The sequence below is a fragment of the Epinephelus fuscoguttatus genome, linkage group LG23 (assembly GCF_011397635.1).
Source record: "Epinephelus fuscoguttatus linkage group LG23, E.fuscoguttatus.final_Chr_v1".
Taxonomy (NCBI): domain Eukaryota; kingdom Metazoa; phylum Chordata; class Actinopteri; order Perciformes; family Serranidae; genus Epinephelus; species Epinephelus fuscoguttatus.
The window spans coordinates 408081-434764 of NC_064774.1; the positions used below are offsets into that span (position 1 = coordinate 408081).

General features: G+C 40.9%; 1 long non-coding RNA gene and 1 pseudogene across 3 annotated transcripts; one reads left to right on the plus strand and one right to left on the minus strand.

The window, feature by feature from the left end:
- LOC125884152 (NACHT, LRR and PYD domains-containing protein 12-like) overlaps positions 1 to 24746 on the plus strand; it is an 88426-nt pseudogene extending 63680 nt beyond the window's left edge.
- Positions 677 to 26662, minus strand: LOC125884191 (uncharacterized). Of its 3 annotated transcripts, none has more exons than XR_007448665.1 (3): positions 26589 to 26662; positions 17034 to 20527; positions 677 to 984 (listed from the first exon to the last, which is right to left on the minus strand). It is a non-coding gene; the product is annotated as an uncharacterized LOC125884191 (long non-coding RNA). The 3 variants fall into 3 exon arrangements; XR_007448664.1 differs by lacking the exon at positions 26589 to 26662 and adding an exon at positions 25925 to 26333 and having other exon boundaries at positions 17034 to 19369; XR_007448663.1 differs by lacking the exon at positions 26589 to 26662 and adding an exon at positions 24342 to 24502 and having other exon boundaries at positions 17034 to 21098.
- Positions 26663 to 26684: the final 22 nt, after the last annotated feature.

Sequence of the window (26684 nt, forward strand, 5' to 3'; positions counted from 1 at the left end):
TTGACAGTGTTTTTCTCGTTGAGCTGCAGAGGAGGAACAGTAACTCAAAGAGGGAGTTTGGTGCTAAACAGTCTGTAACTTTGGTCCACACCCTCTTGATTTGGATAACTCAGACTGCTGAAGCTTCATATTAGTTTCATCTGAACTTATGAAGACATTTCTTACAGTGTAGCTGAGTTAAGAAGAGACCACTTCACACTCAGGAGGAATATTTACTGCCACCAATAACTCTTTTAATGTGCATGTGGCTGTTGAACAAACTTGAACAAATGTGTCCCTCTCCTTTTTATTCCATATACAAATACAGTATGAAGGTCATGTAAGAAATGAATGAACGAATAGTTTTTAGTCCAATGTGTCTGATTTGATATTGATCCTCTAAATACAGACTTGACTGAGATCAGCAGCATGTTGTTAATCTGTGTTGATATGAATAGGTGAATGAATGTTGTGGTGACATTTGGATGATGTCTGTAGAAGGCTGACATCATGATGATCCACAATAACGCAATGACAAAGTCACTCTACTCAGTTTAGGGCAAAGCTCATTGATCAGGACATAATAATGTTGAGCTACACATTTAACACCTGAACACATCTGATTGTTTTATTAATGATTTTTATCTACATCATTTATTCTTTATTCAGACTGAGGGGCTGCAGTTTGTCAGAGATCAGCTGTGTTTATCTGGCCTCAGCTGTGAAGTCCCCCCATCTGAGAGAGCTGCAGCTGAGTAACAACAACCTGCAGGATTCAGGAGTGAAGCAGCTGTGTGGTTTTCTGGAGAGTCCACACTGTAAACTGGAGTCTCTGAGGTCAGACACCATTTTTTACTCCTGTGCTGAGATTATTATGATGTGAAAGTTGTGCTGACACTAAACTGCAGACATCAGGCTGATATTATACTGATCCACAATGAAGTCTATTTGTCTTGTTCAGTGGTTTAATCCATTGACTGTGGCAGAGCAATGTGGAGCTAAAACCTTCCTTCCTTCGAAACAGTGTATAGACTCATACAGAAATAATCCCTCTCAATCATCACTTATGAGCCACTCTCAGTGTGTGCTGGTGTATTTATCTGCAGAGACTTTGCCCTCTGCCTGTGTTTTCTTTCTTTCTCCTTATTTTCTGTGTTTGGGAAGTTTCTGGGCGTGTACCCCCACAGCGCTCAGGTGAGCTCAGGGCTTTATAAAAAGGTGCGGACCAGATGCCAGACTGTAAGCAGCAGGAATCAGAGAGATACAACACTGAAAGAAATGCAAATTTAGCAAGAAGAAATGCCAAACAAGAATGAATCTGGGGTTGGCTTTCACCTTCACCTGAGCTGTTGAGCGTGTTTACAAACAGTAACCAACAATCCTGCATAACATAACTTTAATTTCAGCAGAAAAATGACTGGATCATTCACTCCTAACCTGTAAACCAGGGGTGTCAAACGTACTGCCCGTGGGCCGAAACCGACACACCAGAGGAGCTCACCTGGTTCTCCGGCTGGCTGAATGAAAGAGACAGTCATACTGTCAATATTCTTGTCAGCTAATGTCAACAGCTGTTTATATCCCATCATAATATTCTTACAGGGTTTTATTTGATACTTAATGCAATAGTTGCTCTTTATAAGTCCCAACATTCCATTTGTTCAGATTATGTTAGAAAGTACAGCTGGTCTCAAGAAATGTAACAGCCACCTCTCTATTGGTTGAAACTCTAAACCAGCACAAAAATGACAATTAGCGACATAAGTCACCATGTTCTGAACAGACACATTATAAACACTGTGACTTTGTATTAATACACAGTCACATTTGCATTCTGGAGCATATAGGCCTAACAGAAAACACAATACTTGTAAATAAACAGTAGATCAGCACTAGACAGGCATGATGGGAAATGAGGGCACTCCCATTGTTTCTAGACTCTCAGCACCGGCACCAAGGTAGGCATCACAGTTAAAAAGGTGGAGCAGAGTCAGGCGGTGTGCTCACAGTAATAGTTGCAAACTATGAGGTACATTGCTGAAAAGTGAAAGACTGGTTAAGTTTTATTAAAAGTCAAATATAATCCTGCCGCTGACAGCTGTCATGTTACTCATGTTTATCATATGTGTTTGCAGTGTTAGCGAGGTAGCTACCCAGCTACAGCTAGTCAGTACAGTTAGTAATGTAGCAGAGTCACTCTAATCTCCATGGTGACATCAGCTAATGCTACAACTGTAGTGCATCCATGTACTGACATTAATATGTGTTACATTGAATAATGCCTTCAAACAGGCCAGATGGAGCTGATGGGGGGAGCTAGTGACAGACTTAGCAAAGTTAGCAGAATGATGACTTTTGATTTTCAAATTAAGCTGTTATAAAATACATAACATTATAGAAATACAATGAATTGAATTCTATTCAGAATAAGAGTCAAATAAATTACCAGTGTCCCTTATAAATTAAAAAGTAAATACCACTAACTTGTGAGGGAAATGTCTTTATTCTTTGATTTTTGTGTTGCTGGAAATGAAAATGAAAAAGATTATTCCTGATGTTGAGGACATGTCTGACAACATACAGACACAGAACTCAAGTATTTTTACTGTATCAGTATTTTGAGATATTCCAGAGTAAAAGTCCCACATTTCTACCCTGAAAATCTAAACAGCTGGAAGTGCCATCAAAAACAAAGAAAAAGAAGAAAAGTTGCTCTATAATTCCTGACAATATCTGAAATACTTGTGTTCAGGACATTTTGTTAAGTTCCGGTTTTGTTTGGACCCCAAAGCAGATACTGATGCAGGTAAGTAACAAAAAAAGGTTTATTAATAACAAGAAAAAACAAAAGAGCAGGCAGTGGAGGCAGGGAGCTGGCTGGCTCGTAGAATATTCACCGAAGAATGGATTGAAAAAACTCAGGCACACGGTGAGGCACAACGGACGACCTGAGCACAACAGGAAAAAACCACAGGTAAGTACAAAAGAACTCTAGCAACACTAGAAGAACAGGCAGCAAAAATACGGATATGCAACAAGTTGATCACAAGATACAAAATGTAAGAACACAGAGCTCTACCGAACATGACGGAATTATCTGGCAGCATAGTGGAGGGAAGACCAGGCTTTTGTAGACAGGAAGATGAGGTGAGTGAAGACAGGTGTGCCTCATCTGCTGCTGCAGGAGAAGCCAGCCACACCCCTTGACACGAACATGCACTGCAGAACAGAAAAGAGGGGAGGGAGAGAGAGCAAACACAAAAACATACCACAGGAACCAAAATCATCACACATTTCACACGACACCATTCCTGATAATCAAGCATCTCTACTGCATCAAAGTATATTAACAGCCCTGCTTTAAAGACTTGATTTCAACTTAAATTTACCCTCATGATTCTTTAAATAAGTGATTTGTGTTTGGCTGCACAACATGAGTTAGTGATGATGGAGCCACTGGTGGAGCTGGCAGAGTTTAAGAGGTGAAGTCACTACATCTTTATTGAAGTAGCAGCACGTTGTCAATGATATTTATGAGAGCTGTTTTTCACTTTTTGTATTTTCCAGTCTTTAACCTGCATCCTGTTGGGATCAGCACAATAACACAATGACAAAGTCATTCTACTCAGTTTAGGGCAAAGCTCATTGATCAGGACATAGTAATGTTGAGCTACACATTTAACACCTGAACACATCTGATTTTATTATTAATGATTTTTATCTACATCATTTATTCTTTATTCAGACTGAGTGGCTGCAGTTTGTCAGAGATCAGCTGTGTTTCTCTGGCCTCAGCTCTGAAGTCCAACCCCTCCCATCTGAGAGGGCTGCGGCTGACTAACAACAACCTGCAGGATTCAGGAGTGAAGCAGCTGTGTGATTTTCTGGAGAGTCCACACTGTAAACTGGAGACTCTGAGGTCAGACACCATTTTTTATTCTTGTGCTGAGATTATTATGATGTGAAAGTTGTGTTGACACTAAACTGCAGACATCAGGCTGATATTATACTGATCCACAATGAAGTCTGTTTGTCTTGTTCAGTGATTTAATCCATTGACTGTGGCAGAGCAATGTGGAGCTAAAACCTTAAAGATAAACTCTGCAGGATCTTCCTTCAAAACAGTGTATAGACTCATACAGAAATAATCCCTCTCAATCATCACTTATGAGCAGGGGCGGACTGGGGCAAAAAAGAAGCCTGGGAATTTGGTACCTGACCGGTCCACTCTCCAGGGATCGGGGCGGGGATGCATGATCATCTTCAGTGTAGATAAGAGATTGTTTATGTTAGTAAAGCACTTAAACAACACTATCAGTGAAATGTTAAAATGGTAGAATTTAATAGTAGTACACTATTATGGTGTTAAGCACTTTTTAATGAATGTTTAATCCATTACTGTAGATGAATTAAAAAATGCTATGTATGAATATGGCTTTACCTGGACTAGTACGACCAGGCTGCTCTCCTCTCCCTCCCTGCCACAGTCCTTCTGTGGGGATGGTGACTCAACCTGGCAGGAGATGTGAAGAGAGACATTAGGTTGAAGTTTTGGGCAATTCCCAAAGAAGAGGTGAAAAAAAGCTGCATTACAATGAACAGTAATATAAGTAATGGAAAAATAGTGTTTTGATTGATAAGTAAACACAGGTGAAAAAGTGCACTGTGTAATGTAATGTACTATATGTGTATCATTCCCAAGTACACAATGGTCCCTCCCTAAACCAGGTTTAGTAAAGGTTAGTAAAAGGCTGTGATGGTCTCTTCTGAATGCTTCTAAAAGAAAGAGGCTTTAATTCATCCAAAACATTCCAAGTGTTGTGAAAGGAGAAGATGTTGAAAAGTATACACTAACAGAACACATAATCTGAGTGAGCATTAAGTTTATTTTATGTAGGCTTGAGTGAACATATTATTCTGTAGCCCTACTAACTGGTAACATATAGTAAATGTACTTGAAATGTCAAAGTTCACTTCCATGTATTGAGGAACATTTTGCTACATCATGTTGTTTGATATTTAATATTTGAAATATGCAGGAACATTACTGTCAGAATATTTAAATTTCATTTATGTTGTATAGAAAAATGTTGAACACATTAACCTATAGATGGTGCCTCAGATAAGCACAATCAAATGCTCTTAAATAGTGAAAAAGTACAGCTTAAGTTTTATAATCTGACTGCGAATAATACACTAAGAACAATACATTACATTTTCCCCTTGGCAGTGCATGTACTAGACTGTCTCAATTTCTATATATTGTCCAGCAATGCCCACACAAAAAGGAAAAAATGACATTTTAATGTTGATGAATTAGCAAAGTAATTAAGACAGCAGAGCATTTACCTCAGCAGCTTTAAGGGGAATACACAAGAGATAATGATAGATCAGATGTTACTAACGTTACTTTATGAACTACTTAACCATGTTGACTAATGCCACTGAGCCCTGTCTGGCTCTAGTCTGTACACAGTAATGACGTTCTGACAGCAAAAAGCAAACTACACGCGCTGTGCTAAAAGTTAGCAAGCTAGCAAAAAAAATTATCACATTACAGCTGCCTTACCTGAGTTGCATCTCCCACCTGGTCACACGCCAGAGCTGCTGCCACAGGTGCTGCTGCTGATGCTGCAGAGGATGGTCCAGCAGCAGAAAACAGGGTTGTCAGTTTCTGACATTTTGCAGCATTTGCAGCAATGCCTGTCTCTTTTTTTCCCTAATCTTCTCCGCACCTTCCTTGTGCTTCTTCTCCATGTTTTTCTTCTCCATGACTTCTGATTGATTGATTGATTGATTGATTGATTGATTGATGCAGAAGGAGGACGGGATAGCCTGTGGCCCTCAGCCCTCGGCTCAACGACGAGGTGAAAGTGGTGTGACACACCCACATGGGCCAAAGATGATGAGCCAAACACTACTAGAGAAACTGTGAACATTGGTTATCATATTAAAGGCCAGCCCAACTCCGCCTAAAGTTTCTTTTTTTTTTTTCCTCCGGCTGTACTGGCCCACACTGACCCAGCGGCCCACTGGGAAATCTCCCGGTACTCCCGATGGCCAGTCCGCCCTTGCTTATGAGCCACTCTCAGTGTGTGGTGGTGTATTTATCTGCAGAGACTCTGCCCTCTGCCTGTGTTAGGTGAGCTCAGGGCTTTATAAAAAGGTGGGGACCAGATGCCAGACTGTAAGCAGCAGGAATCAAAGAGATACAACACCTGAAAACCAGGCCCGGACTGGCCCACGGGAGAACCGGGGAGTTCCCCGGTGGCCTGGCCTGCAAGTGGTCTGCTCTGGCCTGCCTGTCTTTTTTTTTTTTTTTTTTTTTTAAAGGTGCGCTCTGCAGCGCAGGCTGCGCAGCGCAGGTGGCAATGCCGGCTTGCAAAGAGCCCGCCCGCTGTCAGAAATGATAGGTGCTTGTCAGCATTTGTCACAATGTTTGGTTAAAAAGTGTTTTTTTTTTTTTTTTTTTTGTAGATTCAAGATCAGCGCGCCTGTAAACTGAAAGCCTCTTGGCTGTGGCGAGTCAGGTGGAGCAGAGAGCAGAGGGTGTGTACGTGTGCCTGTGTGTGCAGACTGTGCAGTAGGAGCTCTGCAGCTCAGCAGCGCCGTTACAATGGACCGCAAAAAGAGGAAAGGTGGAGCTGAATGGGAGAGAGATAAAAAAAAAAGGGCCATTGAGGAGGAGGTGGTCAAATGTCATCAACTTACAGATATGTTCAGAGCCCCCCCAGCCCCTAGCAGCACCGTGACGTTGTCAAATGATGATGCTGCAACAAGTTAACATAGAAAAGTAAGAAAACTGGTTATTCTCAACGTGAGGTCCAGGGAGGATGGGGACTGACCCAAGGCCAGATAAATGATTGATGATAAGCTATAAGAGCCAAATTAACCCGTAAGGGTCCATTTGGTTCCATTTTGTACAGAGGGGCGCAGGCTGAAACAGTTTGGGGACCCCTCTTAAGGACAGGCTCTTATCTGTCTAAGTTCAAAAGTTTTCAATATCTATCTAATGTTACTGAAATAAGATCAGATAAGTTGAAGTTGCTGCTGACTTATATTTTTACTTGTTTTACTGTTGCATTGAATATGGGTGTTTCCATATTGATTATGATAAGCTGACATCAAAATGATTTGCTGACAAAATAATACAATCATGTTGTTTAGTTCAGCATAATACCCATTCGTGAAGGAGTCCTGGTTTATTGAGGGGCACATATGGTGAGGGTAGGGAAGAGAAAAGCACTGGACTGGAGGACTGTGAGTAGGGTTGCTGTTACAGTTGTGTTTAACAGAGTTGTTGTGCGACTGTCAGTCTGGAATAATGAGCTTTGGTGAATACTTAGCCCATATGTGTGTCCGTGTGCACGTGCACGTGTGTGAGCATGTAATGTGTGGATTGGGTGGCCTGGGTGGATTTATGACTCGCGGCCTGAATTTTTGTCCCAGTCCGGCCCTGTTGAAAACACAAATATAGTGAGAAGAAATGCCAAACAAGAATGAATCCGGGGTTGGCTTTTACTTTTACTTTCACTGGCAAGTGTGTTTACAAACTGTAACCAACAGTCCTGCATAGTATAACTTTAAGTTAAAGCAGCTGTGTGGAACTTTTCGTTTTCGTTGATTATAGCGCCCCTTTGGTCGAAGCGGTATGACAACCACAGCCTGGTGTTGTAAAATTCCAACTGCAGCCAGCATTTACCGCATGCATTTGTTTTGGAGAGAGGGAGGATTAACTAACGTCAGGTCAGTCCAATTAATTAGTAGAAACAGCAAAATTACTCAGTAAATTCTCCTGTATTGTTTCTGTTCTGATCTAATCTAATCTGTTGTGTATTTTGAGCTACTAAAGCTACCGTAGTAGTGTGAGCCTCAAGTTATTCTGGGTAATGTAGTAACCGTTGTTGTGCTACTGGAAACAATGAGAAGCAGCCGTGTGCGTTCGGTGTAAGGAGGAATAAACAGTTAACAAGTCATCTGCTGAGTCCGCATTATTATGTGAAAAGAATACTCTGACGATGTGGGAGTTATGCCCTTTCTCTATCATTTTCATATTGAGACAACATGATGGATATCTTGGCACTTGTAGGGGGTCAGTACATCTTGTGCGGAGGGATACACCGGTGAGCAACAGCTGCAGCTGGCTCTGGGACAGGTACGCTAGGTCGCTCGGTAAAAGCAAACAAAGAGACGACACGGACGATCTTAGGAACATGACAAAAAGTTTCAATCACACCAGGATTAGTGATTGCTGCAAAATTTCACTCCTTGTGATGCACTCTCTGCGGCAGTTTTCCTCCTGATGATATATCTCCCCAACGATGGCAGCACCGAGTCCCATTCTGTGCAGCAAAATGGGAGCGGAGGATTCAGCCTCTCTTCTCGCCCACTCAGCATCCAACACATGGAGTTCCTCATCTGTGTACTCCGGCTCAAACAGGTATGGCTCTGGATCTGTGTCCGCTACAAGAAACTCTTCAAAATCATGTTCAAAGTCGTCCATTGCAGCTACTATAGTCCGGAGATATCGCTAGGCTAAATAAACAGCTGAGTTTTGTTTACAAGCTACGTCTGTGCCTGCTCACCGGTGTATCCCTACGCAAATCACAGCGCAGGACGTACTGACCCCCTATAAGCGCAATGCTAACCACTGAGACCCAGCCACTGGACGTATAGACACAAAAAAGATATCGATCATGTTGTCTCAACATGAAAATGATAGAGAAAGGGCATACCTCCCAAATCGTCAGAGTATTCTTTTATGTGAAGATACACAGTGAAGACATAACACAATCCTAACATAGCAAAGCTGTTACCTGCAGCCTTCGCTTGCAAAGCTAACGCTACTAACATTAGGTCAGTTCAAGTAATTAGTGCTAACATGCTAACGTTACACACAAATTAGTAGTAAAGTAAGGCCTGTTCATAAATGTTCTGGTGTAGCTCTGAATTTCTTATAAACTGAGGACAACTGCCTGCTGTACATTGGTGTTCATGGTCACAGTCACAGATAATTTTACATGATGCTCCTTCGTTATCCGCCATACGTCAAAACTACAACCAAGTCCTCATAGATACATCTCTGGTAAAACTGTTAGGTGTTATGTGTTCAGCAATGCCCGTTGCGTACTGCTTACTTGAAGAACACTGTAAACACGGCTCCTTCTTCTTCTGTGGTTTAATCGCTGCAGGTGAGCAGAATCACTTCCGCCTCGGGTGCCGTATTCTGGTTTTCTGACTTCCGCTGTGTGTCCGACCCGAACGAGGCTACGCTAAATAGCCATATAGAGAAAGGCTTTTTTTGTCGCTGTTGGGTTCAAATAAATATGCGGATCTTCAAGGGGGGGGAATACTTGTGTTCAGGACATTTCACACGACACCATTCCTGATAATCAAGCATCTCTACTGCATCAAAGTGTATTAACAGCCCTGCTTTAAACACTTGATTTCAACTTAAATTTACCATCATGATTCTTTAAATAAGTGATTTGTGTTTGGCTGCACAACATGAGTTAGTGATGATGGAGCCACTGGTGGAGCTGTCAGAGTTTAAGAGGTGAATGGGCAGCACAAGCAAAAACACTATTCGAAAATCATGGCAACTATTCGACAATTTTTCGAATAATCCCCCCCCCGGAGCCACGCACACAGAGATCCATTCATCTTTAAAGGCCCGAACATACTCGGGTGGAACGTCCGCGGAACGGACTCGACGGAGGTCCGCGCGGACTCAAAGCGGACGTCCGCAAGCCCTGTGCGCGCACACCGGTGACTGCTCGGCATGTATTTTTCACATCACGGGGATTTTTCACGGACATTTTTACAGGAAACTACAACGCAGAAGTGCGCTCGACTATGAAAGCCCGAATGACTGCGGACATTCCTCGCAGAGTAGTAGTCTCTGCATGTTTCTCCTGTTTGTAGAAGAGCATCAAACCAGCTGGTAGCCCATCTCACACCGCTGTAGCAATCCTAGACTGCCCTCGTGTGGTTAGGAGCTGAATTGCATGTCAAATAAAGGGGGGGAAATAAGACAGCGAATAGTAATAGTCGCATTAAAAAATCAATTATTTTTCAAAAATAAAGCGACTATTCGAAATTCGAAAATCGTGACCTATCCCTAGTCACTACATCTTTATTGAAGTAGCAGCACGTTGTCAATGATATTTATGAGAGCTGTTTTTCACTTTTTGTATTTTCCAGTCTTTAACCTGCATCCTGTTGGGATCAGCACAATAACACAATGACAAAGTCACTCTACTCAGTTTAGGGCAAAGCTCATTGATCAGGACATAGTAATGTTGAGCTACACATTTAACACCTGAACACATCTGATTGTTTTATTAATGATTTTTATCCACATCATTTATTCTTTATTCAGATTGAGGAACTGCAGTTTGTCAGAGATCAGCTGTGTTTCTCTGGCCTCCGCTCTGAAGTCCAACCCCTCCCATCTGAGAGAGCTGGAGCTGAGCTCCAACAACCTGCAGGATTCAGGAGTGAAGCAGCTGTGTGATTGTCTGGAGAGTCCAGACTGTAAACTGGAGTCTCTGAGGTCAGACACCATTTTTTACTCCTGTGCTGAGATTATTATGATGTGAAAGTTGTGTTGACACTAAACTGCAGACATCAGGCTGATATTATACTGATCCACAATGAAGTCTATTTGTCTTATTCAGTGGTTTAATCCATTGACTGTGGCAGAGCAATGTGGAGCTAACAGCTTAAAGATAAACTCTGCAGGATCTTCCTTAAAAACAGTGTATAGACTCATACAGAAATAATCCCTCTCAATCATTTTTTTTCCTTTAAGTTTTTATTAATTAATTTTAAACAGACAAAAAAACAACAGAAACAACAAAACTGACACATTGTTCCAAGTGATGTAAACAAGATACACAGTAACAATGACTCAGTAAAAGAGAATTACCAAAATATAAATAAAAACACAACAAACCCCCCAATTAAAAAAAAAAAAAAAGAAAAGAAAGAAAATGCAGCAATAACATATCAGTTTTACATCTCATGAATATCACAGAGCTTATACATATATATGTAGGGATGCATCGACCTGGGAGCTTCGGCCAATCTCTAAAATCAACACCAATGCCGCCGCTATGGCCGACAGCAGATACCCACCAACAACGACATGATCTCTACAAAAACAAAGACATGCCTATACTAAAATCAAATTTTGTGCTAAAAAAACACTATATAGCCTAAATTTGAAAAAATAATATCCTTTTTCACCTCCCAAAAAATTAAAAAAAAATCCACAAATCATTGGATTACCATATTGTTTTCTCTCAACAAGTCGCAGCCACCCCGAAGATCACAAGCAGCTAGCAATACATCCGAATGACAATGAGATGTCGATCTGACAGACATGTTGAGGAAAATAAATAAAATAATAATAAGGACCCTACACCATCCCTAATGCAAGCCAGAAAAGCCTGCCACATTTGGCTAATTTTGCTTGGGACATTGTTTACCCTGGCAATCATATTCTCAGAAGCAGCTGTCTCTGTCATAAACTTAAGCCACTCAGAAATTCTGGCTTACATGGGCTCTTCCAGTTCCGTAAAATGATTCTGGCCGCTACCATACAGCCTGTTAATATCAATCCAAGCTCTGCCTTAGTTAGGCTTGATGGTATGAGAGACTTGTCTCCTAACAGACATAGCTGTGGTGATTCTAGTAGAGGTAATTTAAGCCACTCTTCAGATTTTTTCAGTATCATTTTCCAGAAAGGAAGTACCCTTGGACAGTCCCATATAGCATGAAGAAATGTACCCTCTTCTTTATTACATTTCCAACACTTTTTGTCCTGGGTTAATCCCATTTTAAACAGTTTCAGGGGTGTGAAATAATATCTATGTACAATTTTATAGTGGATAAACTTACATCTCACATCCCTCGTAGCCCATCCCACATTTGAAATCACATCTTGCCATGTTTCCTCATTAATCTCTACCAAGGTCCTTTTGCCATATCAATCTCAGACTTAAGAAATTAAGAATTAAGAAAGTTTTGGACCTCATTCTCCTCTTCCTCTACCCTTTCCAGCTTAAAAGTGGATTTCATACTACTCTTGAGCTGCAAATACTTCCAAAAATCCCCTTTATTAGTTAAATTAAATTGCTCTTTAAGGTCCTCAAATGATATAAATATACAGTCTTTATAAAGATTGCTGATAACATGTATCCCTTTTGTTATCCATGTATCCCAAAAAAACGGCTTTTTTCCTATACAGATCAAAGAATTATTCCATATAGAGGAATAACTTTGCTTATATTGTGAAAGCCCCAAAAGTTTGTGTGCTCTTGCCCACGCCCATTGAGAGTGCTGTAAAATTAGGCTCCTCTCTTTTGTCTGGGTTACTATCTTCTTCTGAGATAACATTCCTACAACCCCAAATGGAGCTGCTAATGCCTCCTCTATTTTTACCCACCCTGGGTTCGATCCATGATTTGCCCAATGCCTTGTTAATTTATTCATTTCAAATGCAATGTTATACAACTCCATATTAGGGAGGGCCAATCCACCACATTCTCTTGAGGCCACAAAAAGTCTGTAATCAAATGATTATATTGTTTGAAAGTTCTATCAGAAATAATTACTGGTACCATCGTAGAGATATAATTAAATTGTGGAGCTACGTTCATCTTAATGATATTAATTTTCCCCCATAATGTTAAATTTAATAGTTTCCATTTGTCCAGATTTGTTCTAATTTTCTTAATTAAAGGAGACATGTCAATAGAAATAATATTTTCAATATCTGGACATAGCCTAATACCTAAATATTTCATTCCAGTTGGGATCCATTTAAATCCAAATTTGGAAATAAGTGATTGGTTACACCCTTTTGATATTGGCATACCTTCAGATTTTTGCCAGTTTATTACATAGCCTGATATTTTTGAGAAGGATTCAACTATAGATAAAACATTGGGAACTGACATTATAGGGTCCTTGATCAGTAATAAAATATCATCTGCGTACAGAAACATCTTGTGCTCCTCTTCGCCCTGCATAACCCCTTTAATATCCATTTCTGCCTTAATAGCAGCAGCTAGAGGTTCCAAAAATATAAAAAGTAAAGGACTGAGAGGATCTCCTTGTTTAGTACCACGAGTTAACTTAAAAAAGGGTGATATTATTCCATTTGTTATTACTGCAGCTCTGGGATCTGCATAAATCACATTCATCCAATTAATGAAACCCTCCCCACATCGAATACCCTAAGAGTATGTCGCAAAAAGCCCCACTCCACCCTGTCGAACGCCTTTTGCGCATCTAGCGAAAAGGCAGCTATTGGTATATTTTCGTCCTGATTGAGCTGTATGAGATGTAACAGACATCTTATATTATCTGTGGATGACCTTCCTTTAATAAATCCTACATGATCCGCATGTATTACGGATGGTAAAATATTTTCTACCCTCTTAGCGAGGACCTTTGTAAGAATTTTGCAGTCCACATTAATTAGACTGATGGGCCTAAAACTTCCTGGGTCCGTTAGGTCTTTATCTTTTTTAGCAATTAAAGAAATTAAAGCTTCATTAAATGTTTCTGGTAGCTTACCAAATAGGAATGATTCTTTAAAACTGTCACAAGGATAGGGGCTAGTTTCTCGACATACCTCTTATAGTACTCTGAGGGAAAGCCGTCTAAACCAGGCGAATTTCCGGCCTTCATCGATAAAATAGCACTTTTTACCTCCTCTACTGTTATAGGGCTATGAAGATAATCTTCCTGATCAATGATGTTTCTGGCAAATCAGTCTTTGAGAAGAATGCTTCATAATCACTCACCTTTGGATTAATTTCTGATTTGTAAAGCTGGTTATAAAAATTTGCAAATGTCTTAATAATCTCCTTAGTGTTTGTCAACAATTCCCCTTTATTATTTTTAACAGTGGCTATAGCATGACTAGATTCCTTTTGACGCAGCTGTCTAGCCAGTAATTTCCCAGATTTTTCACCACTCTCATAAAAATTACTTTTTAGTCTAAATAGGGCGTACTCAGCTTTTTTGTTGTATATTTCATTTATTTGAAGTTTCAGGTCACATATTTGTTTAAATACTGTATCATTATATTTTCCAGATATTGTTTTCTCTAGTTCTTTGAGCCAGGAGTCAAGAGTATTTATTCTTTGTGTTTGTTCTCTTTTTTTCTACTGGAATAAGCTATAATTTTTCCCCTTATATAAGCCTTAGAGGCCTCCCAAACCGTTCCAACCCTATCGGTTGAACCAATGTTCAGCCAAAAAAATTGGTCAAGTTCCTCTTTTATCAAATTATTGAATTGGGGATCTTGAAACAGAGATATGTTTATCCTCCATCTATTGTTCTTTACCCTATCTGACTCCAATATTAAACCTAGTTGCACTGCAGCATGATCAGTAAGTGCTATGGGTCCTATCAAACAATCTGAGACAGTCTCAACCAAATCTTTACTAGTCAGAAAATAATCAATCCTGGAATGAGATTTGTGATTATGAGAATAGAATGTATATTCTCTCTCTCTGGGATTGACAAGCCTCCATATATCAATCAATCCATTATCCTTTATCAATAGTTTAATTGCCATTCTATCTTTAGGTACATTATTCGAGAAAGTGGTTTTATCTAGAGCCCCATCTAAAACCTGATTATAATCCCCGGCAATAACTGTATGCCCATCATCTTTCCCTCCAACTAATTTAGTTATTTTATTAAAGAAACCCGGATCTTCCACGTTTGGAGCATATATATTACATAAATTAACTTTTATTCCATTAATTTTTGCTTCCAAACATATTCTTCCTTCCTCATCCTTTTGTTCCTTAATAATTAGAAAATTCAATTTCTTATGCACCAAAATAGCCACTCCATGTTTTTTACTTGAATATGAACTATGATAGATCTGGCCTACCCAATCCCTTTTTAATTTAACAGCCTCTGAATCGATCAAGTGAGTCTCTTGTATAAAAGCTACATGGGTTTGTTGTGATTTAAGGTATGATAAACACTTCTTTCTTTTAATGGGGTTTTGTAGCCCGTTGACGTTCCAGGACACTATTCTTACACACCTAGCCATATTTTATCTGATGGGTTTCACATTTTTCAGGAGATGTCATCTTATAAATAGAAACAAAAAAGGGGGGGAAATGAATGCTGCCCAGCTGCCTATAAAACCAAAATACCCCAACCCATACAAAACGACAAAAAACAGAAAACCAGTGCAAAACCTCTTCAAAAAAGCAAACATCATCTAAAACCCTCATTTACAGAATCCTACGCCCAGACCCTCCCCTCCTCTCACTCTTGAGAGACCCACCACAAATACGGTCCATGAGTCACACTGAAGTGGTCACCTTCAGGTGCCCGTCCCCACCACCCCTCATATAATTACTCTTTAGTAGCTTTTCTCACTAAAACATATGCTTATACTAGCCAGTGTTAAGTATTAATTATCGGTGTTCTACTGGCAACATCGAAGTCATATTTGAACACTATATAAACAAAACAAAAGAGAAAAAGTAGTGAATTCGCACATTCTTTGTCATCTCAACCCAACTGCTTCAAAAGTCAAGTGACACAGCCTTACCCTTATATTAAAACAAAATAAATTGCAAAACATACCTTATAGCCTATTTGGGGGCTCCAAGTATCCCACCTCCCACTGCATCCCATACTCAGTTAGTTAATCACACAACCCATACTCTCAACTTCTTGGATGCAGGGAAAAAGAAATAGTTTATTCAGGTGCAAAAACAAGGGGAAAAAAATACTGCTGGGCTTCATGTCATTGCTTCATGGAATAAGAAATAGTTTGTCCGAGTGCACAAGGAAGAAGAAAAAGAGAAAAAAAAGTGCTGTTGGGCTTAATGTCACTGCTCCTCAAAACTGTTCCTTTTCTTCAGGCCGTTTGCGTAAATCCAGATTCCTCATCTACCAGCTGATATCCTCGGTTAAGGCTCAGATAGCATCTGGTGATCTCCTCTCTTCGGACTCCTTTTTGTTAAGAAAAACCATCGCCTTCAGGTGATTGGTAAACTTCATTCTTTCCCCCCTCCATGCAAAACGAATCTCCGCAGGATACGCGAGGGTGAAGCGCACATCCAGGTTGTGCAGCCGCCTTCTCACGTCATTGAACTTCTTCCTCTTCTCCGCTGTTTCTTTAGTCATGTCGGGGAAAAAGGACAGTTTACAGCCTGCCCAGATGATTTCCTCCGTATTTCGGTATTTCTCCTGTGCGGCAGCTAACACTCGCTGTTGCTCCAGAAAGCTCAGGAACCACTTAATAATAGGTCTGGGTGGCCGGTCTTCCATGGGGATCGTTATCGGCACTCTGTGCGCTCGCTGCAGCTGCATGGTGTCCAGTTCAATCCCCAAAGTTTCAGAAATAATTTTCCTCACACATTCAAGCAGTCTACCGCCTTCCAGCTTCTCCTTTAGATCAATAAATCGCAGATTCTGGCGCCTGTCTCTCTTAGCAGCGTCTTCAATGGCTTGGTGTAATTCCTCACACTTTTTGCCACTATTGTCTGCTGTTTGGCGTAGCAGGTGGTTATCATCCTCCAGCTGGGAGATGCGGCTTTCTGCTTCGTCTAGCCGGCGCATTATTCTGTCGACGTCTGTTCTTAATCCGACATTTTCCTCCTTAATTTCTGTCATATCTGCTTGCAAAGCCGCCAGTAGTCTTCCAACTTGCCCCATCTCTTCTGTCGCCTTTTCCAGGGACTGTTGCATAGCAGCCAGAACAGCAGCCATGGTGTTAGCTCCTCCGCTAGCGTTTTGTTTGGTGGTGGCCGCTCTTGTCGACATAATACATGAATCGCCAGATCTCTCAACTCAGTAAAACTGCAGCAACTAGACAGCTATCAGATTATCACTTCCCCAAAACTTGTGGCACCACTAAGGTTTAGATAACGAATTTGGGGTAATGTGGTGGGTTCATCGGGATGCTCCCGACTAGGCGACCATCTTGCTCGGTGATATCACGTGACTTCCTTAAGTCACTCGATACTTTCATTGACTGTGGCAGAGCAATGTGGAGCTAAAACCTTAAAGATAAACTCTGCAGGATCTTCCTTAAAAACAGTGTATAGACTCATACAGAAATAATCCCTCTCAATCATCACTTATGAGCAGGGGCGGACTGGGGCAAAAAAGCAGCCTGGGAATTTGGTACCTGACCGGTCCACTCTCCAGGGATCGGGGCGGGGATGCTGGCGGTGGATGCATGATCATCTTCAGTGTAGATAAGAGATTGTTTATGTTAGTAAAGCACTTAAACAACACTATCAGTGAAATGTTAAAATGGTAGAATTTAATAGTAGTACACTATTATGGTGTTAAGCACTTTTTAATGAATGTTTAATTCATTACTCTAGATGAATTAAAAAATGCTATGTATGAATATGGCTTTACCTGGACTAGTACGACCAGGCTGCTCTCCTCTCCCTCCCTGCCACAGTCCTTCTGTGGGGATGGTGACTCAACCTGGCAGGAGATGTGAAGAGAGACATTAGGTTGAAGTTTTGGGCAATTCCCAAAAGAAGAGGTGAAAAAAAGCTGCATTACAATAAACAGTAATATAGGTAATGGAAAAATAGTGTTTTGATTGATAAGTAAACACAGGTGAAAAAGTGCACTGTGTAATGTAATGTACTATATGTGTATCATTCCCAAGTACACAATGGTCCCTCCCTAAACCAGGTTTAGTAAAGGTTAGTAAAAGGCTGTGATGGTCTCTTCTGAATGCTTCTAAAAGAAAGAGGCTTTAATTCATCCAAAACATTCCAAGTGTTGTGAAAGGAGAAGATGTTGAAAAGTATACACTAACAGAACACATAATCTGAGTGAGCATTAAGTTTATTTCATGTAGGCTTGAGAGAACATATTATTCTGTAGCCCTACTAACTGTTAACATATAGTAAATGTACTTGAAATGTCAAAGTTCACTTCCATGTATTGAGGAACATTTTGCTACATCATGTTGTTTGATATTTAATATTTGAAATATGCAGGAACATTACTGTCAGAATATTTAAATTTCATTTATGTTGTATAGAAAAATGTTGAACACATTAACCTATAGATGGTGCCTCAGATAAGCACAATCAAATGCTCTTAAATAGTGAAAAAGTCCAAGTTTTATAATCTGACTGCGAATAATACACTAAGAACAATGCATTACATTTTCCCCTTGGCAGTGCATGTACTAGACTGTCTCAATTTCTATATATTGTCCAGCAATGCCCACACAAAAAGGAAAAAATGACATTTTAATGTTGATGAATTAGCAAAGTAATTAAGACAGCAGAGCTGCATTTACCTCAGCAGCTTTAAGGGGAATACACAAGAGATAATGATAGATCAGATGTTACTAACGTTACTTTATGAACTACTTAACCATGTTGACTAATGCCACTGAGCCCTGTCTGGCTCTAGTCTGTACACAGTAATGACGTTCTGACAGCAAAAAGCAAACTACACGCGCTGTGCTAAAAGTTAGCAAGCTAGCAAAAAAATGATCCCATTACAGCCGCCTTACCTGAGTTGCATCTCCCACCTGGTCACACGCCAGAGCTGCCGCCACAGGTGCTGCTGCTGATGCTGCAGAGGATGGTCCAGCAGCAGAAAACAGGGTTGTCAGTTTCTGACATTTTGCAGCATTTGCAGCAATGCCTGTCTCTTTTTTCCCTAATCTTCTCCTTGACTTCTGATTGATTGATTGATTGATTGATTGATGCAGAAGGAGGACGGGACAGCCCGTGGCCCTCAGCCCTCGGCTGTGATTGGCCAACAGCTCAACGACGAGGTGAAAGGGGTGTGACACACCCACATGGGCCAAAGATGATGAGCCAAACACTACTAGAGAAACTGTGAACATTGGTTATCATATTAAAGGCCAGCCCAACTGCGCCTAAAGTTTTTTTGTTTTTTTTTCCTCCGGCTGTACCGGCCCACACTGACCCAGCGGCCCACTGGGAAATCTCCCGGTACTCCCGATGGCCAGTCCGCCCTTGCTTATGAGCCACTCTCAGTGTGTGGTGGTGTATTTATCTGCAGAGACTCTGCCCTCTGCCTGTGTTAGGTGAGCTCAGGGCTTTATAAAAAGGTGGGGACCAGATGCCAGACTGTAAGCAGCAGGAATCAAAGAGATACAACACCTGAAAACACAAATATAGTGAGAAGTAATGCCAAACAAGAATGAATCTGGGGTTGGCTTTTACTTTCCCTTTCACTAGCAAGTGTGTTTACAAACTGTAAGCAACAATCCTGCATAGTATAACTTTAATTGAAGTAGAAAAAGTGAGTTGAAAATTCAGTCCTAACCTTTAAAGCAGGCCTATTCAGTTGGCGGCCTGCAGGCTATATCAGGACCAGAAGCAACCTCAGAGTGGCTGGGTAGGGATTGGTATCGAGACTCTGAATTCATTTAATAAACACAAGAAGTTTGTGCTCTGAAAAAAAAAAAAAGGGATCAGCACTCAGTGAATAACCTCCTAAGCCCTACGACAAGCTATTATGGCAAGGCTTAACTATACAGACCAGTGAGCGGTGATAACTAACACGTCTTTGGGGTCATCGGGTGGGAACCTCCTTTCACCAGTGTTTCGTCTAGTTGGTCCCACGACACCTCCAGGAGGCTAGACAGTGATCTCTGGCGTCCCAGAGACACTCCCCTAATGCCAGGTCTCACTGCTCCCCACACTAACCGAACAACCTCCTTTACCTTACCTATACTACCACAGAGGAGGTAGACCCAGGGAAGGAAGCCTTGTTAGGCTATCACACTCCCCCGCCGGGTTAGGCTGTACAGTCGACCTCCCCAAGACGAGCCCTCACAATAATGACACCTCCAGGAGGCTAGACAGTGATCTCAGCCCAAACAGCACTGCCACCTTCAACCAAACCCAGGCTCCGTTTATGCGAGCTCCAGGCAGAAGCAATGCTGATACTACCTTTACTAGCACATTCACCATACTCTATTTCACACGCTACACAGCATAACTACAATGTAAGCTAAAGTTAAAAGGAGCTAAATGAACTCACAGGATCAGCAAACACACTCACTTTGCAGCATGGTCTCAAACAAAATGGATTCAGATAGGCCACTCCCACACTTAAATAACCTTCCTCTTCCTGGATTTCCTCCTTACTTACACATGGCTTTCTCAGCCCAAACAGCACTGCCATCTTCAACCAAACCCAGGCTCCATACATGCGAGCTCCAGGCAGAAGCAATGCTGATACTAGCTTTCCCGTCACTAGTGATGTTACAGCTGATACTGCAGTTCCGAGGCCTGTGTCGAGCAAAGGGGGCGTGTCCAAATGAAGCCCGTGTCGAAGCCCGTATTGTTTTTCAGGATATCACGTGACCAAAGACAAACGAGGCCCCGTTTCTCTGGAATCACGTGACTGCCTCGTTGTGTGATTCGAGTCGGGAAATATTATTGAGTTTATATAGTGACTTTGTTGTTGTAAACATGACTGTTGCTGCCATAGACTGTATAAAACTATATCCTGTGTATTTTCATAAACACTTGACCTTAAAGCTAAACGTCAGGAAGTGTGTGTGTGTGTGTGTGTGTGTGTGTGTGTGTGTGTGGTAGAGAGATAGAGTGTGTTATTAGTTACTGTTAATGTCACTTGTTATGCTTCTGTGCATTGACAGCTCTTCTTTATTCTGTTTCTGCATTATGTGATGTTCCTCTGTCAGATATGCGATTACTTTTTTTTTTTTTAATTATTTCAAATGTGACACTAAAAACATTGCTACTTTTACTACAGTAATTTGCACCTGTTTAGAAATGTGTCATCACCAATAGCTAAAACAAAAAAGCCAATCAACATTTTCTGGTTTAAAATCCGGCCCAGTTGAATTTGTAATTGAACAGCCCTGCTTTAAAGACTTGATTTCAACTTAAATTTACCCTCATGATTCTTTAAATAAGTGATTTGTGTTTGGCTGCACAACATGAGTTAGTGATGATGGAGCCACTGGTGGAGCTGGCAGAGTTTAAGAGGTGAAGTCACTACATCTTTATTGAAGTAGCAGCACGTTGTCAATGATATTTATGAGAGCTGTTTTTCACTTTGTGTATTTTCCAGTCTTTAACCTGCATCCTGTTGGGATCAGCACAATAACACAATGACAAAGTCACTCTACTCAGTTTAGGGCAAAGCTCATTGATCAGGACATAGTAATGTTGAGCTACACATTTAACACCTGAACACATCTGATTTTATTATTAATGATTTTTATCTACATCATTTATTCTTTATTCAGACTGATGTGGTGCAGTTTGTCAGAGATCAGCTGTGTTTCTCTGGCCTCAGCTCTGAAGTCCAACCCCTCCCATCTGAGAGAGCTGGAGCTGAGTCACAACAAGCTGCAGGATTCAGGAGTGAAGCAGCTGTGTGATTTTCTGGAGAGTCCACACTGTAAACTGGAGACTCTGAGGTCAGACACCATTTTTTACTCCTGTGCTGAGATTATTATGATGTGAAAGTTGTGTTGACACTAAACTGCAGACATCAGGCTGATATTATACTGATCCACAATGAAGTCTATTTGTCTTGTTCAGTGGTTTAATCCATTGACTGTGGCAGAGCAATGTGGAGCTAAAACCTTAAAGATAAACTCTGCAGGATCTTCCCTAAAAACAGTGTATAGACTCACACAGAAATAATCCCTCTCAATCATCACTTATGAGCCACTCTCAGTGTGTGCTGGTGTATTTATGTGCAGAGACTCTGCCCTCTGCCTGTGTTTTCTTTCTTTCTTCTTATTTTCTGTGTTTGGGAAGTTTCTGGGCGTGTACCCCCACAGCGCTCAGGTGAGCTCAGGGCTTTATAAAAAGGTTGGGACCAGATGCCAGACTGTAAGCAGCAGGAATCAAAGAGATACAACACTGAAAGAAATGCAAATTTAGCAAGAAGAAATGCCAAACAAGAATGAATCTGGGGTTGGCTTTTACCTTCACCTGAGCTGTTGAGCGTGTTTACAAATGGTAACCAACAATCCTGCATAACGTAACTTTAATTTCAGCAGAAAAATGACTGGATTATTCACTCCTAACCTGTAAACCAGGGGTGTCAAACATATTGCCCGTGGGCCGGAACCGACACACCAGAGGAGCTCACCTGGTTCTCCGGCTGGCTGAATGAAAGAGACAATCATACCTTAATTATTCTTGTTTTCTAATGTCAACAGCTGTTTATATCACATCATAATATTCTTACAGGGTTTTATTTGATACTGTGAAAGAGATAGTATCTCTGGGATGCTGGCGCGATAGATTCTTTAAAGACAGGAACTCCGATTAGAGAATAGGTAAGGGAGAGTTCAATCCAAAAACTTTAATGATCACATTGGGCAATTACAGGTCATGGATGAGCACAAAGTATTGTGGATACAGGTGAGGGTGTGTGTGGTACGAAAGGAAACAGAAGAAATAAAATATAGTCTTAATCTTCAATGACATATTATTTTATATAAATCAAAAACATATTATTATTCATCTTAAATAATTAACCAAAAATGGACTGTTCAATTTACATCTAAACACCCTGGTTTACACACTAAATTAACTGGACATACATTGCACCTCAATTACTGGTCATAATGAATGAAATCTGTGGTCAACAGTGCCCTCTATTGGCAAAATGGCTTCACTGCAGTACTAGAAACGGCCACATGGCGAAATACCGCGAAAATAATGAGGACATATGCTTATGTACACAATTATCAAAGAATCAACAAGTTACCAAACCCCATAGGCACATTGATCATATATGACACTCATATCGAAATATAAAGGCAAATAGGCTATATTAGCAAGAAATATGTCACCCTGTCCACATGCTCTGATCCATGTACCAAGAAAATGATGCATTAAACCCAGAAACAACAGAAAGTACTCAAAGAACAGTTACAGGGCTGGTAATATATCAGGTAGTATTTATACCAACAATATTGGGTGGTCTACCATGAGCAAAAGAGTTTGAGACTCACGTTTGTGCATCAACGCACACAACAGGCATCCACAGCTGCTCATCCATGGAAAATGCGCACGGGTCTAGCCTTAACGAGGTATGACATTATCAACTATGGGAAGTGTGCCAGGATCAAACTACAGCAAGTCAGAAAAACTCACAATTACAGAGGGGGCTTGAAAACACTTATAACAATAAGAACAGAAAACAGTAGACTTTCGTACAGATACTTCATGCAATAGTTGCTCTTTATAAGTCCCAACATTCCATTTGTTCAGATTATGTTAGAAAGTACAGCTGGTCTCAAGAAATGTAACAGCCACCTCTCTATTGGTTGAAACTCTAAACCAGCACAAAAATGACAATTAGCAACATAAGCCACCATGTTCTGAACAGACACATTATAAACACTGTGACTTTGTATTAATACACAGTCACATTTGCATTCTGGAGCATATAGGCCTAACAGAAAACACAAGACTTCTAAATAAACACTAGATCAGCACTAGACAGGCATGATGGGAAATGAGGGCGCTCCCATTGTTTCTAGACTCTCAGCACCGGCACCAAGGTAGGCATCACAGTTAAAAAGGTGGAGCAGAGTCAGGCGGTGTGCTCACAGTAATGGTTGCAAACTATGAGGTACATTGCTGAAAAGTTAAACACTGGTTAAGCATCCACAGCTGCTCATCCATCCATAGCTGCTCATCCATAAAAGTCAAATATAATCCTGCCGCTGACAGCTGTCATGTTACTCATGTTTATCATATCTGTTTGCAGTGTTAGCGAGGTAGCTACCCAGCTACAGCTAGTCAGTACAGTTAGTAATGTCGCAGAGTGAACTACAGTCAAGCTGGCAGTCACTCTAATCTCCATGGTGACATCAGCTAATGCTACAACTGTAGTGCATCCATGTACTGACATTAATATGTGTTACATTGAATAATGCCTTCAAACAGCCCAGATGGAGCTGATGGGGGGAGCTAGTGACAGACTTAGCAAAGTTAGCAGAATAATGACTTTTGATTTTCAGATTAAGGTGTTATAAAATATGTATAATGTTATAGAAATACAATTAATAAGATTCTATTCACAAGAAGTGTAAAATTAATTACCGGTGTCCCTTATGAATGAAAACGTAAAGGGCCGTCAGTGGCTTAGTGGATAGAGCAGGCACTCTATATGTACAAAGGCTCCGTCCTTGCTGCAGTGGCCCGGGCTTGATTCTAGCCTGCGGCTATTTGCTGTGTGTCACCCCCCCTCTCTCTCCCCACCTCATGGTACACTGTCCTATCTATTTAAAAGGACAAACGATGATATTTATGAGAGCTGTTTTTCACTTTTTGTATTTTCCAGTCTTTAACCTGCATCCTGTTGGGATGAGCACAATAACACAATGACAAAGTCACTCTACTCAGTTTAGGGCAAAGCTCATTGATCAGGACATAGTAATGTTGAGCTACACATTTAACACCTGAACACATCTGATTGTTTTATTAATGATTTTTATCTACATCATTTATTCTTTATTCAGACTGGAGAGCTGCAGTTTGTCAGAGGTCAGCTGTGTTTCACTGGCCTCAGCTCTGAAGTCCAACCCCTCCCATCTGAGAGAGCTGGAGCTGACTGACAATGACCTGCAGGATTCAGGAGTGAAGCAGCTGTGTGATTTTCTGGAGAGTCCACACTGTAAACTGGAGACTCTGAGGTCAGACACCATTTTTTACTCTTGTGCTGAGATTATTATGATGTGAAAGTTGTGTTGACACTAAACTGCAGAAACCAGGCTGATATTATACTGATCCACAATGAAGTCTATTTGTCTTGTTCAGTGGTTTAATCCATTGATTGTGGCAGAGCAATGTGGAGCTAAAACCTTAAAGATAAACTCTGCAGGATCTTCCTTAAAAACAGTGTATAGACTCATACAGAAATAATCCCTCTCAATCATCACTTATGAGCAGGGGCGGACTGGGACAAAAAAGCAGCCTGGGAATTTGGTACCTGACCGGTCCACTCTCCAGGGATCGGGGCGGGGATGCTGGTGGTGGATGCATGATCATCTTCAGTCTAGATAAGAGATTGTTTATGTTAGTAAAGCACTTAAACAACACTATCAGTGAAATGTTAAAATGGTAGAATTTAATAGTAGTACACTATTATGGTGTTAAGCACTTTTTAATGAATGTTTAATTCATTACTCTAGATGAATCAAAAAATGCTATGTATGAATATGGCTTTATCTGGACTAGTACGACCAGGCTGCTCTCCTCTCCCTCCCTGCCACAGTCCTTCTGTGGGGATGGTGACTCAACCTGGCAGGAGATGTGAAGAGAGACATTAGGTTGAAGTTTTGGGCAATTCCCAAAAGAAGAGGTGAAAGGGGTGTGACACACCCACATGGGCCAAAGATGATGAGCCAAACACTACTAGAGAAACTGTGAACATTGGTTATCATATTAAAGGCCAGCCCAACTGCGCCTAAAGTTTTTTGTTTTTCCTCTGGCTGTACCGGCCCACACTGACCCAGCGGCCCACTGGGAAATCTCCCGGTACTCCCGATGGCCAGTCCGCCCTTGCTTATGAGCCACTCTCAGTGTGTGGTGGTGTATTTATCTGCAGAGACTCTGCCCTCTGCCTGTGATAGGTGAGCTCAGGGCTTTATAAAAAGGTGGGGACCAGATGCCAGACTGTAAGCAGCAGGAATCAAAGAGATACAACACCTGAAAACACAAATATAGTGAGAAGAAATGCCAAACAAGAATGAATCTGGGGTTGGCTTTTACTTTCACTTTCACTAGCAAGTGTGTTTACAAAGTGTAAGCAACAATCCTGCATAGTATAACTTTAATTGAAGTAGAAAAAGTGAGTTGAAAATTCACTCCTAACCTTTAAAGCAGGCCTATTCAGTTGGTGGCCTGCAGGCTATATCAGGACCAGAAGCAACCTCAGAGTGGCTGGGTAGGGATTGGTGTGGAGACTCTGTATTAAACAGCCCGGGGCAAAATGAATCAAGACTGTAGTACTAATAAGCTCCGCTGTTATCGTCTCTTTCACTGTTACTGTGTAAAGTTTTGGTTTCATGTATCATCATGCTGCAGACTCAATAAAACCTTGAGCAGTAAAAAGCCAGTGCTTTATCAATACACGTGTTCAGCATGTAGAAAGACATATTTCAATCTGCTCTGTCCCTCATTCACCGCCGTTATGGTTTACAATCACATTTTACACAAGCACATCACACTAGTGGGACCAATAGCAAATAGTTAAAGCAAAGTAAAATGAAAGCTGTGTGTATGTAGTCTGTTTAACTTAGTTTGTCACTTCTCTTAAAATGTAGCTGAGACAGCCTACCTGTGGACAGTGAGTGTCCTCAGTAGAGGTGGGACAGAGAGCAGGATGAATGACTGATACAGATGTCTGTTCTTCATGCTTATATAACGTAACTCAGTGTTGTGATGTCAGGAGTAATATTTATTTTATTGACATGTTAGGTTTGTTTCCAGTGAGATATTATTAAGTTTATATAGTGACTTTGTTGTTGTAAACATGACTGTTGCTGCCATAGACTGTATAAAACTATATCCTGTGTGTTTTCATAAACAATTGACCTTAAAGGTAAACGTCAGGAAGTGTGTGTGTGTGTGTGTGTGTGTGTGTGTGTGTGTGTGTGTGTGTGGTAGAGAGATAGAGTGTGTTGTTAGTTA